Consider the following 11,540-nt stretch of genomic DNA (forward strand, 5'->3'; position numbering starts at 1 on the left):
TGTATTCCTGATAGGCTTCCTAAGAGTAGTTTCTTTCCCTCTCTGACCTTGCTTTCCTAATCTGTGAAATGGGCTCCCTGACCTTTAACGCTGGTTCCAGTCCTGTAAGTCACGGAAAAGACTAGCCTTGGGAAACACAGGGCCAACCTGGGGGACCCTGAATGGGCAGAAGAGCCCTAGGAGACTGGTATCCTGGGAGGCAGAGGGGGCTGGGATGAGAGAAGTTTCCAAGCATATAAAAGTGAAATCCTGCTGAATTTACAATTTTGTTCCTATTAGAATACTGTCGGATACTTCCAAAACCAAAAAAAAGAAAAACATGAGTTCTGAGTCTTGAATTAATCTTTACATTTTCACAGGGAAACTTAGATCTGTCTTTGGAAGTACAATAAAATCTCACTAATGAAAACTGATCATAAATCTGGGCACCTTTGCATTTGCTATGGAAAGAATTGTTTTGCTAAACCAATTAATAATATAAACAAGACTAGAACTGAAAGTATTTACCCTACTAAAACGAGCAAAGTGTTTGCAAGCCTCTTCTTCACAAATTCATGAGTCCAGAAAGAACCTCAAGATCCTCAAAACTGTTCTCCTCTCTCTAATCCCACCCATGTTTCCTGTACCCAAGTGAGGTGTCAGCACTGTGATCACAGGTAATATTAAGTAACAGTTTTAAAAGGAGCTACTATGTGCTGGAAACTAGGCTGAGCACTTTTAATCCTCACAATTCTACCTCTGACTTCATCTCCTACTGCTCTCCCCACCTTACTGTGCTCCAGCCACACCAGTCTTTTCTGAGTTCTGAGCTCACATTCAGCTAGTGTCCACCTCCAGCCCTTTACATGTGCTGTTCCTCTGCCTGGGACTCTCTTCCCCCCCGGCAGCCTTATGGCTGGCTCCTCATTGTTCAGGGCTGAATTCAGACATCACCTCCTCTGAGAAGCCCTCCCTGATCATCCTATCACACATTTCCCTCCTCCTGTCCATCAGGCTTCACTCCTATACATCATCTGCAGCTATTGCCTTAGTAGCCCTCACCATGGTCTGAAATCAAACTATTCATTGATGTATTTACTTATATCCCACCTCCCCCTCCAGAATGTGAGCTCCTTCAGGGCACAGTCCTTGTCTACCTTTTTCACAATTGCATTCCCACTGCCCAAAACAATGAATTTCTGTCTCCCCAAAACCCAACCTTGCCCATGGCGCTTTCCAGTAAATGTGTATTAAACTAACAAATGGATATATAGAAAGTATAGTAGACAAAAAATAACTCAGAATACATCATGAACCAGGCATGAGGTTTATCTTCACTTCATCCAACAAGTTTTCCTGGTCATTTGAAAGATCGCAAAAGGTCTGTCTGTTCTATTTTAAATAAACTCCTTAAATAAACTTTAAGGAGTGCCTTGCTTTCTGGACATCTGTATTCACAAATTCATCACCTAAAAGGGATGTCAGTCATTGCATAAGATCCTAAGCACATTTCCCAGATGAAAATACTGAGACTCAGAAACAGATTTAGATCAGTAAGATCTTGCGTGGTGTCAGAGATGACAAGAAGAACAAGAAGCCAGCTCACTTGATCTCATATCTGTGTCTAACGCACTCTGGAGGTGCTTTCAGAATCTTCCATCTGTCACAAGAATTGGCACAACTTTTCTGGAGGCACTGTAGGAATCATTATAATAAAATAATAGTAGGAGTAGCCAAAATGTCTTGAGTGGGTTAAACAGTGTGGTAAACACTTTAAACAGCAACCCAAGGGGGTGAGTACTACTGTTATCCCCATTTTCCAGAGGACGACAGCAGGGCCCAGATTCCCTGCCTCCAGTCCCTCACCCAGAGCAGGGACACCTGGGGGACCCTGGAGCACCTTCTATAGGAGGGCTGTGTGTCAGTCCTGCCTTCTCACCTCACCTGGCTCCATTTAGAGACATTAAAAAGCACTCAAAGCTAGGCTGGGTGCGATGCCTCACACCCGTAATCCCAGCACCTTTGGAGGCAAGGCGGAGGCAGGCAGATCACCTGAGGTCAGAAATTGGAGAATTCAAGACCAGCCTGGCCAACATGGTGAAACCATGTCTCTACTAAAAATACAAAAATTAGCTGGGCATGGTGGCAGCCGCCTGTAATCCCAGCTACTCAGGAGACTGAGGCAGGAGAATCGCTTGAACCTGGAAGGCAAAGTTTGCAGTGAGCCAAGATGGCACCACTGCACTACGGCCTGGGCAATAGAGTGAGACTGTCTCAAAAAAAAAAAAAAAAAAAAAAAAAAACACCCAAAGCTGAGATCACTGAGATTTCTTCATCCTGTAATTTCTATTGAAAATTATTCTTTCACTTTTCTTCCCTCCCACCCCAAAATATCAAGTCAGTCTTTCCTAGAAATACTCAATGGAGATAAAGGGGATTAGGGGATAATTTTGCCCCATTTAATAGTCACCTGGAGAATGGGAGTAGCCAGACCCTCATGGAACCCATCACCTCCCCTCCCCTCCCCGTCCTGTTCCTGCCTGCTCCTCTTCCCACTCCTCAGAGGCAGCTGTGGGAGCTCAGTCACTGGGGGAATTCACATGTTCTCGAGAGCCCCTGCCAAGGTCTGCTTTCCAGAAATCCAGTTCCCACATGAACCTCGCCTGGGGTTACCAGTGAAAGGCTCTGAGCTTCTGGAAAGGAGCAGGGAGGAATCCTCTGGAGAGAAGGCAGAAGCCCATCAGGACTTGCTCTGAGATGTCACCAGCACCTGACTGGTGGTAACACCTTGGAAATCCTCCAGGCCACAAGCCCGGGCCACAAACTTTTTAGTGCCACTTGAGACAATGCTAGGCTCTCGGCGGGTTAGCAGGGGAAGGTTAAAGCAGGGATAGGAGCCTCTGATGCAGAGAAGCCATGACCCTTAACTATTCAAAAGCACAGCCCATCCCTAGAAGGGCCGGTCAGGGCGGCAGAGGGATGCCAGCCTCCTCCTGGGGTCTTCGTTGCTCTGGCTTTGGGATTCTCTGGAAACTTACCCTGGCTCGCAGGCAGGGCCCACTGTAGTTACCCTTCATAACAAGAGCTTTCATTAGTTGAGCATCTACTATGTGCCAGGTACCATGCAAGAAATTAACACTCTGTATGTTAGGGTAATCATTGTGAAATTGCCAATTTCGTAGGCTGAAAATGTAGGTTGAAATAGCAAAAACTTTCTATCATTCAACCTAATACATTCTCCTGTTTCATCTCCACAATAACACTGTGAAGTGGCAATCATGATCCTCATTTTATGGGTGAGAAAACAGAGGCTCAGGGAAGCAGCCACAATCCGCGTGCACGTGGGCCCCAAGCTAAGCCCAGCTCTCTCTGCAGGGCCTCGCCCTCCCTCCTGTTATTCTCATTCCTCCTCTGCTTTGCCCTGTTCCCAGGGTCTGCGGGGCTCACCCTCAACATGGTGCCTTTGCTCCTGCTGGGCCTCCCTCTCAAACTGCTTTTCCCTTCCTGTCTTTCACAGGATCGCAAGAGGAGCCAGAGATTAGCTGAAAAAGATACCGTGGCTGCCCTTAAAGGGCTCACCACCCTGTGTAGACACAGGATAATTTGTCATTTCAACTCCATGTGTTCAGGAAAAAAAAAAGAGAGATCTGACTAGTAGCTTAAAAATGCCCATGATCTTGCCAATACTCCTCTCCATGAATCCCTGCTCCACAATGACTGTAAGCCAGGAGCTCTGAATCTGTAGTTTCCTGGCTTCTGTTTAGCTGCACCTGCTGAATCTATAGATGGACACCTCATGAGAGGTGATTCTGCAGAACTGGCCAAGCAGAAAGGCTGAGCTTGGGGGTCAGGGTCTGTGGAGGCATCTGGGCAGGGGAACAGCCTAGGCAAAGAAGGGCATGGAGGTATGGAAGGAAGCAAGAAGGAGCTCCGTGGAGCTAGAGAGTGAAGGATGGGGGGTAATATGGTTAGGCTTTGTGTCCCCACCCAAATCTCATCTTGAATTGTAAATCCCCAGGTGTTGAGGGAGAGACTTGTTTCTCTATGGGAGGTGACTGGATCATGGGGACATTCTCCCTCATGCTGTTCTCATGATAGTGAGTGAGTTCCTATGACATCTGATGGTTTTATAAGCGTCTGGCATTTCCCCTGCTTGCACTTCTCGTTCCTGCCACCATGTGCAGAAGGTCTTTGCTTCCCCTTCTCCTTCCACCATGATTGTAAGTTTCCTGAGGCCTCCCCAGCCATGCAGAACTGTGGGTCAATTAAATCTCTTTCTTTTATAAATTACCCAGTCATGGCTATGTCTTTACAGCAATGTGAGAACGGACTAATACAGGGAGGAGTCGGGGAATGTCAGGGCAGGTGATAAGGCTGCAGAGTTTGGCCAAGACCAGACTTGAAATGCCAGGCTGAGTTTGAAATCTATTCCAGAGGCTGATTATTTTCACCTAGGTTCTTCCTCTGAGGTGACTCAAAAATTAAGTTGCCAGATTAAGCAAATAAAAATATAAGATGGATAGATTCTCAGTTACACTTGACTTTCAGCTAAACAATGAATAATTTTTTAGTGTAAGTATGCCCCATGCAATAGTTGGGACATACTTATACTTAAAAATTACTGTTTATCTAGAATTCCAACATAACCATGTGTCCTATATTTTATCCAGTACCTCTACTTGGGGACCAGAGCAGGCTGAGAGGAGGCCAGGAATGGGCAGGCTCTGCCCTCTCTCCACCGCAATCTGAAAAGTTTTGCTGCTGTAATTTTAGATTTTGGGGAATCCATGTCAGATCCACTTGTCCAATAATAACACTAAAATGTACATAAAACCATTGTGTACATTATATGTAAGATCCCTTCAGGGACCTAGACAAGGGGTTAGCAAATGTTTTCCATAAAGGGCCAGATTTAAATATTTAATTAATTGTAAATATTTAATTACATTATACGGTTGTAAATATTTGATTATAATTAATATTTAATTGAAATATTTAACTATAAAATGTAAATATTTTAGACTATATGTCTTATACCATCTCTGTTGAAACAACAACTCAACTTTGCAATTGCAGTGTGAAAACAGCTTTAGACACTTAGTAGGTAAATGAATGTATCTGTTTCAATAAAACTTTATTTACAAAATCAGACTGTGGAGCCAGATATGGCCCATGGGCTATAGTTTGCTGACTGTTGGGCACATCTAGTTGGGCACTAGATGTTGGGCACACTCAGTGCTGGCTGAGAGAAATCATATTCTTTCTGCGATGTTCTGTGCACAGGGACAATTCCTCTTACGAAGCTGAAAATCTAACTGGGGATGTCTGTATCTCTCTTCCTGCTACTGATTTGTGGGGTGATTGTGGAAAAGGTTGCCTTTACTTTCCTGGGTCTTAGAGGTCCCACTACCATGATGAAATAGTTGGAACCCCAGGATCTTCTCCCAAGTCACATCTGATGAGCTGGTCCTACCATAACATCTGTTCCCAAGTGGTAGGTGCTGTTCTCACTCCCTCCTTTTCCAAAGTCCCCACTCTCTGGTTGCAAGATGAAGACACCATTTACTTATTCTACCCACTTTTGCCCCATGGATAATTTTTTTTTACATTTCCAGGGACTCCAGATGCCCTGAAAACCCTTCACCCCTGCTGCCTCCTTAGCCACTTACACTGGGCAGAGTGCCCACGGACAGGGGCACTGAATCTCCCCCATGCAAGTAAACATGTTGGCAGTGCCAACTCACTGCCAGAGACTGGGCCCCCCTAACAGGGAGCTTGCCCACAACTGGGAATGTCTTTAACACCTATTGACAGCTTTTCCCCCATCGCTCTGTGCCAAAGTTGAAACAGTAAAAGGCATCGATTTCCCAGGACTGAGCTGGGAGGCCAAGGTCAAGGCAAGGAAGAGGTGGGTTGCAGGGGACCATGTAAGATGGATTTTACATGAAATTATAATTCTTGCTCTCCCAGTGGCATCTCTTCTGTGCCACCACGACAGACGGCTCTCTGAGAAAAGGCAGATTTGTATTTCACGAGGACACTTTAGTCAAAAGATCAATGATGCTTCTTGGAACCTCTCTGCCCATCCACAGGGGCGGGTGAGCCTGGTGAGAAGCCTGCAAAGACTCAGCTAAAATTAGACAGCTGCCGACAGACACCCGGTTCACAATCACAGAGCATCGATTACAAAAGTGATGCTGGGCTGAAGGGCTTTAATTGGCCTCCATGTTCTGTCTTTGTGGAGAGGGACCTTTGTAATGAAATGGCTCCCTCTCTGGGGAAATGAAGCTATTTGGGGATAGGATCAGGATTCGGCAGAGTACAGGAATGGAGGGATAGTGGTGGGGCGGGGCGGGGGGGTGGTCATGGTGTTGGGGTCTGTACATGCTTTCTTCACCCAGAGCTTGGCTGTCAGGCTCTGAGGCCCAAAATGAAGAGTAAAGGGCCATCTACTGACCAGCTGAGTGACACGGGCATCAACCTCTCTGACCTCAATATTCCTCATCTGTAAAATGGGCACAAAAATGGAACCTTATCAGGGGGTTGTTCTGAGGATTTTGGTGACTTGATTGATGCAATCCTATTGGCAGAAGGCCTGTCACAAAGGGAACGTTCTCTATCTGGAGACTGGTGTTGATGTCTCTTACTAAGTGCCCCTGAACATCAGACACTCCACCAAGTATTTTCGTTGCCGGATCTTATGTAAACGTCACATCAACTTTACGAGGGGTGGTTTCCTTTAAACAAACAAGGAGGATTTCAACAGATATTAAATCTGCTGGGAAATGGCAGCTTTAGGTTTCAAGCTCAGGTCTGTCTGACACCCAAATCCACTTCTATCTCAGCCCATCCTTTCCCCCTCCTGCTGCTGCTCCTCCTCCTCATCCTCATCCTCTTTCTCCTCCCCCTCCCTTCCTCCTCTCCTCTTCCTCCCACATCTACCTAGCCAGGCCATCTGCTCACAGCTCCCTCATTTCCTGGGGCCTCCTCTCATCTGCCTGGGCACCTGCCGGCCTTTCCCTCCCTCCAGCCTTCATATTCTGTCCACTGTCAGGGCATAGCCTCTCCTGAGACCCTCTCCAGTTCCCTGGATGGCAGTGCTGTGTTGACTGACTGCCTCACTGCATCTCACCCTGCCTCACTGCTGTTGCATCATGTTTTCTGATGTTTTGAGGGGCACTGTGGTTCAGGGAGGCTTTGAGCCAGACAGACCTGGATTCAAATCCCAGTTCAGTGACTTCTAAGCTCTGTCATCACCATCAAGTCATTTAACTGCTGACTCCCAGTCCCTTGGGATAATTATACCCACCAAGACCACCAGGATTGAATGGGAAGAAAATCAGCCATGGTCACCCTGCTGAAACTGGAAGTTTCCTGGGTGCAGACAGGGGGCGGTGGTATGAGGAGGGAGGTGGGGGCAGAGTCACCACCATTCACACCTCCATGGTGCCCGAGGTGGTCATATATTTCACCAAATATTTTCACATCAGCCCCTTCAGGGACCATGCTGAAACTCTCCTCCCATCTCCCTGTAGAGACAGAAAGTGAGACCTTGTGGCTAGTTCTGGGCAATGAGTTGTGCAGGTGGAAACACTGTGTGTCACTTCCCTGTTAAGTGTCTAATGGCTGGTACCAAACCCATCAGAGTTCTCCTCTCCCCTGGTATGAGAGCTGCTCTATCACCCAGGGTCCCTGGGTGGACATGTTGAGCACAGCTACTCCACCCTGGCCTCAATAGATTTGTAGGATTTGCAAGAAATAAATATCTGGGCATTTTAAGCTACTGTGCTTTGAGAGTGTTTGTTCCTGAAGCATAACCTCACCTATCCTGACTGGTCCAGTGCTCAGCATGGAGAAGGCCTCCAGCTAGACGCCCTCCATGACTGGCTGTTGAACTAAGGGCAACTGCCCCTCTGATGCTGCTCCAATGGGTCAGGGATGGGGGCAGCAGTGAGGAAGGCAGGAAGGGAAAGAAAGAAGAGAAAGAAAGAAAGAGAGTGAGAAAGGCAAACAGAGAGAAAGAAAGAAACATACAGAGAATAACAACAAGTGATAGAGAAGAGATGCTGTGTAGCTGTAAAGAACACAGACACGGGAGCATACACCAGGCCAAGGTTCAAGACCTGACTCTGCCACTTTCTTGTCGCGAAACTGTTGGCAAACCCCTCTGTGCCTCAATTTTCTCACCTGTATCATGGGGCTAATATCAGAAACATCAGAAATATCGGGGATGCCGTGAAGATGAAGCAAGGCCCATACCAGGTGCTCAACAAGGCCCTGGCTCCCAGCTGGATCACAGCAGATAAACATTTTGTGAAGCTGCAGAGATTAAAGCGGACCCGTTTTTACTGATGACCTGTAGGGTGCCATTAAGGGCCTCTTGAGGATAGGGAAGGACCCAGCACCCAGCGCCCTGTCCTATGATGCCATCTGCAGCTGTGTCTGTAGCTGTCCCTGGGGAGACACACAAATATGTTTCATGAAGAAAGAACTGGAACAAAAGAAAAGGGGCAGGTACAAGTGAGGTGCCAGCCAACCATAGAGAAGGACTTTGTGGAAACCCCCAGTGCTCTGGCTCCCAAGCTCAGTCTTCCTGGCTTGGCATTCCAGGCCCCACAGGATCAGGCCCCACCTCTCCAGCCCATTGCCCTCTGATTGCAGACACCAACCTGCCGCTGCCCCAGCTGTCCACCCAACAGAGTGGCCTTTCCTCTCTTGTCCCCTCAGGCCAGCTCTTTACGGTTCTCTGGGAACCAGCTCAGAGAGCCCCTCCTGCCCAAGTCCACCTCCTCAGTCCCTGGAAGGGCTCCACAAGTGTTCATTGTTACTATTTTTAATCAGTTAGGCTGAGGCTCAAATGGAGGCTTTGCCACTTCCTGGTCATGCATGCTTGGGTATGTGACTCAGCCCCACTGGAACCCCACGAAGCCCATCTCATCAGGCTGCTGCAGGGAGGGGGTGACATCCTGCATGTGAAGCACTACGCCCAGGGCTCAGTCCAGGTGTGGAGCCAGCAACAAGACACCAAGGTCCACACTGCAGGACAGCCCACCAGCCTCCCAGGACCCAAGGAGCAGGCATGAGGCAAGACATTAATTTGCAAGAGAGATGGTTGGTTATTCCAGAAAGGATGTGAGAGGAAGGAAAAAGAAATCACGATCCTCCCGCTCAACTTTGTAAGCAGCACTGATCTGAGGCAGGATTCACCAGTGCTGCAGGTGTATTGATTGACCGGGCCAGGATGGGCCTTTCAGGGCAATGCCTGCTGCATACACAATGGGTTCGGAACCTGCCCTCTCCGCACATGGATTACAGGGATTAAAGGTGTCCATAAAGCTCTGAAGGATGCGGTCAGCCTCCAGCTGTGTGAGGTGAAGCGGGGTACCCAGTAGTGTCAACAGCCCTAAAGGGAAGGCAGTGCTTAGTGTGGCATACCCTGTGTCCCCATCTCCACGGAGGGATTCAGGCCATGCTCCCCTGCTGAGGCCGGCATTGCAGCCAGAGGAGGGGTGGCAGTGAACACAATGAACAAAATTCCCTGCTTGCCTGGAGCTTACGTTCTCTATATTACAGTCTAAGCTCCGGAATGTATATTCTCTGAGGTCAGAGGCCAGGTCTGTTTCCCTAGGATACAGCCTTGTGCCTGGCAAATAGTAGGTGCTTACTTGTTTAATAAGTGAAGTTCTTTAGCTCCCATTCACCTGGCTCACACTCCTGGAACATTCAGACTGTGAACGCCAGAAATGACGTAGAAGGTACTAAGGCCTGGGGAGGGGAAGGGACATGCCCTAAGCTCCATGACCAGGTATCTGCCCCACCAGCACCGGAACAGGAGTGCTGACTCACTCAGGGCAAAGCCTCTTTCGGCTCCTGCTCACACCCCCTCAGCATGTGCAAGGCTGCAGAACAGTGATTTTATTAGAGTGTAAAGACAATTTATTTTCCCCTAAAAATAACTGAAAAATAAATGACTGCAGGAGATACTCAAATGTTTGTAAATGTATTAAAACCACATTATCAGCATATAAAGTGCAGAAGCGTAAACGAGAAGGCTCCAGCCTGCCAGGTGACAACGGGCCCGTTCTGTGTGTGTCCACAAATGAGCAGGCTTAATAGACACCCACTAAACTGGGTGAGAAATCCCGTGCAGGAGGGGAGACAGACCCCCTAAAATGAGTTTCGGATCCCTTCTCTATTCCAACTTATCAGCAGTCAGAATAGAAGACAAAATCTGCATTGTCTTGCATCAAACCAGCATCTTTCACGGAAAATTCCCAAATCACTTTAAGAGGGAAAAATGGCCACTTCTCATGTAGAATGTGACAGGTTCTAACATAGAAAAGAAAATGTTACAGAACAAGGAGAAAAAATATATAATTTATTGAGATTCTACTGTGTCTGACATGGAGATGAGCAGTTTCAACTCATTTTTTTAAGTCCACCCACAAACCACGTGGAGCAGGTATTATGACTACCAAAGCCCACCTCGGGGTCTGCTCCATAAATATCTGCTGATATCAAACCCCCACTATTTAAGTGGGTCCATGCAATTCACTCTAGGGCAGAAAACAGCCACTCCACCTAATGGCATCCATTAGTCAATTGTGACAGTGTCTGTTTCAGCAGTTACCTGCTTGCTTGGTCCTGCACCCCAGCATCTACTGTTTCCCAAGGAAGGACCACCAGCCTTGGGCATCTCTTGCAGGGGACAGGCATGTCCTCAAGTGACAGGCAGTTGATAGAGATGGCATGCTGAGCCTCACAACTGGCTCCAGCCCATCTGCCCTGCTTTGTAGGAAGTGGTGTCAAGATTTTATGGAGAGGGCACAGGCTTTGAGACAGAAGAGCTGGGTTCAAATCATACCTCTAATCCTTATGCACTGTTTATCCTTCACTAGTCCCTCTGAGCCTCAGTTTTCTTGTCTGTAAAGTGGGGATAATACTACTTGCCTTGCAGAGCAGATGTGAGGACAATATGAGATGATGGATGCTAAACAATTTGCTTGGTCCTTGGCACTTAATAGATGCTCAATAAATGTTGCTTTTTTTCCTCCCCTGACAAGAGGAATAATGACCTCTCAAAGATATTCACATACTAATCTCCAGAACCTATGACTATGTTATTGATATAGTTTGGATATTTGTCCCCTCCAAATCTCATGTTGAAATTTGGTCCCCAGTGTTGGAGGTGGGGCCCAGTGGGAGGTGTTTGGGTCATGGGGACAGATTCCTTTTGACTGGCTTGGTGAAAGAGCCTGGGCTGGGTGTGGTGGCTCAAGCCTGTAATCCCAGCACTTTGGGAGGCAGAGGCGGGTGAATCATGAGGTCAGGAGTTCAAGACCAGCCTGACCAACATGGTGAAACACCCCCCTCTACTAAAAACACAAAAATTAGCCAGGCATGGTGGTGCGCACCTGTAATCCCAGCTACTCAGGAGGCTGAGGCAGGAGAATCACTTGAACCGAGGAGACAGAGATTGCAGTGAGCCAAGATCATGCCACCGCACTCCAGCCTGGGTGACAGAGCAAGACTCTCTCAAAAAAAAAAAAAAAAAAAAAGCC

This window comes from Trachypithecus francoisi, unplaced genomic scaffold, assembly GCF_009764315.1.
Source record: "Trachypithecus francoisi isolate TF-2019V2 unplaced genomic scaffold, Tfra_2.0 Lachesis_group12, whole genome shotgun sequence".
Taxonomy (NCBI): Eukaryota; Metazoa; Chordata; class Mammalia; order Primates; family Cercopithecidae; genus Trachypithecus; species Trachypithecus francoisi.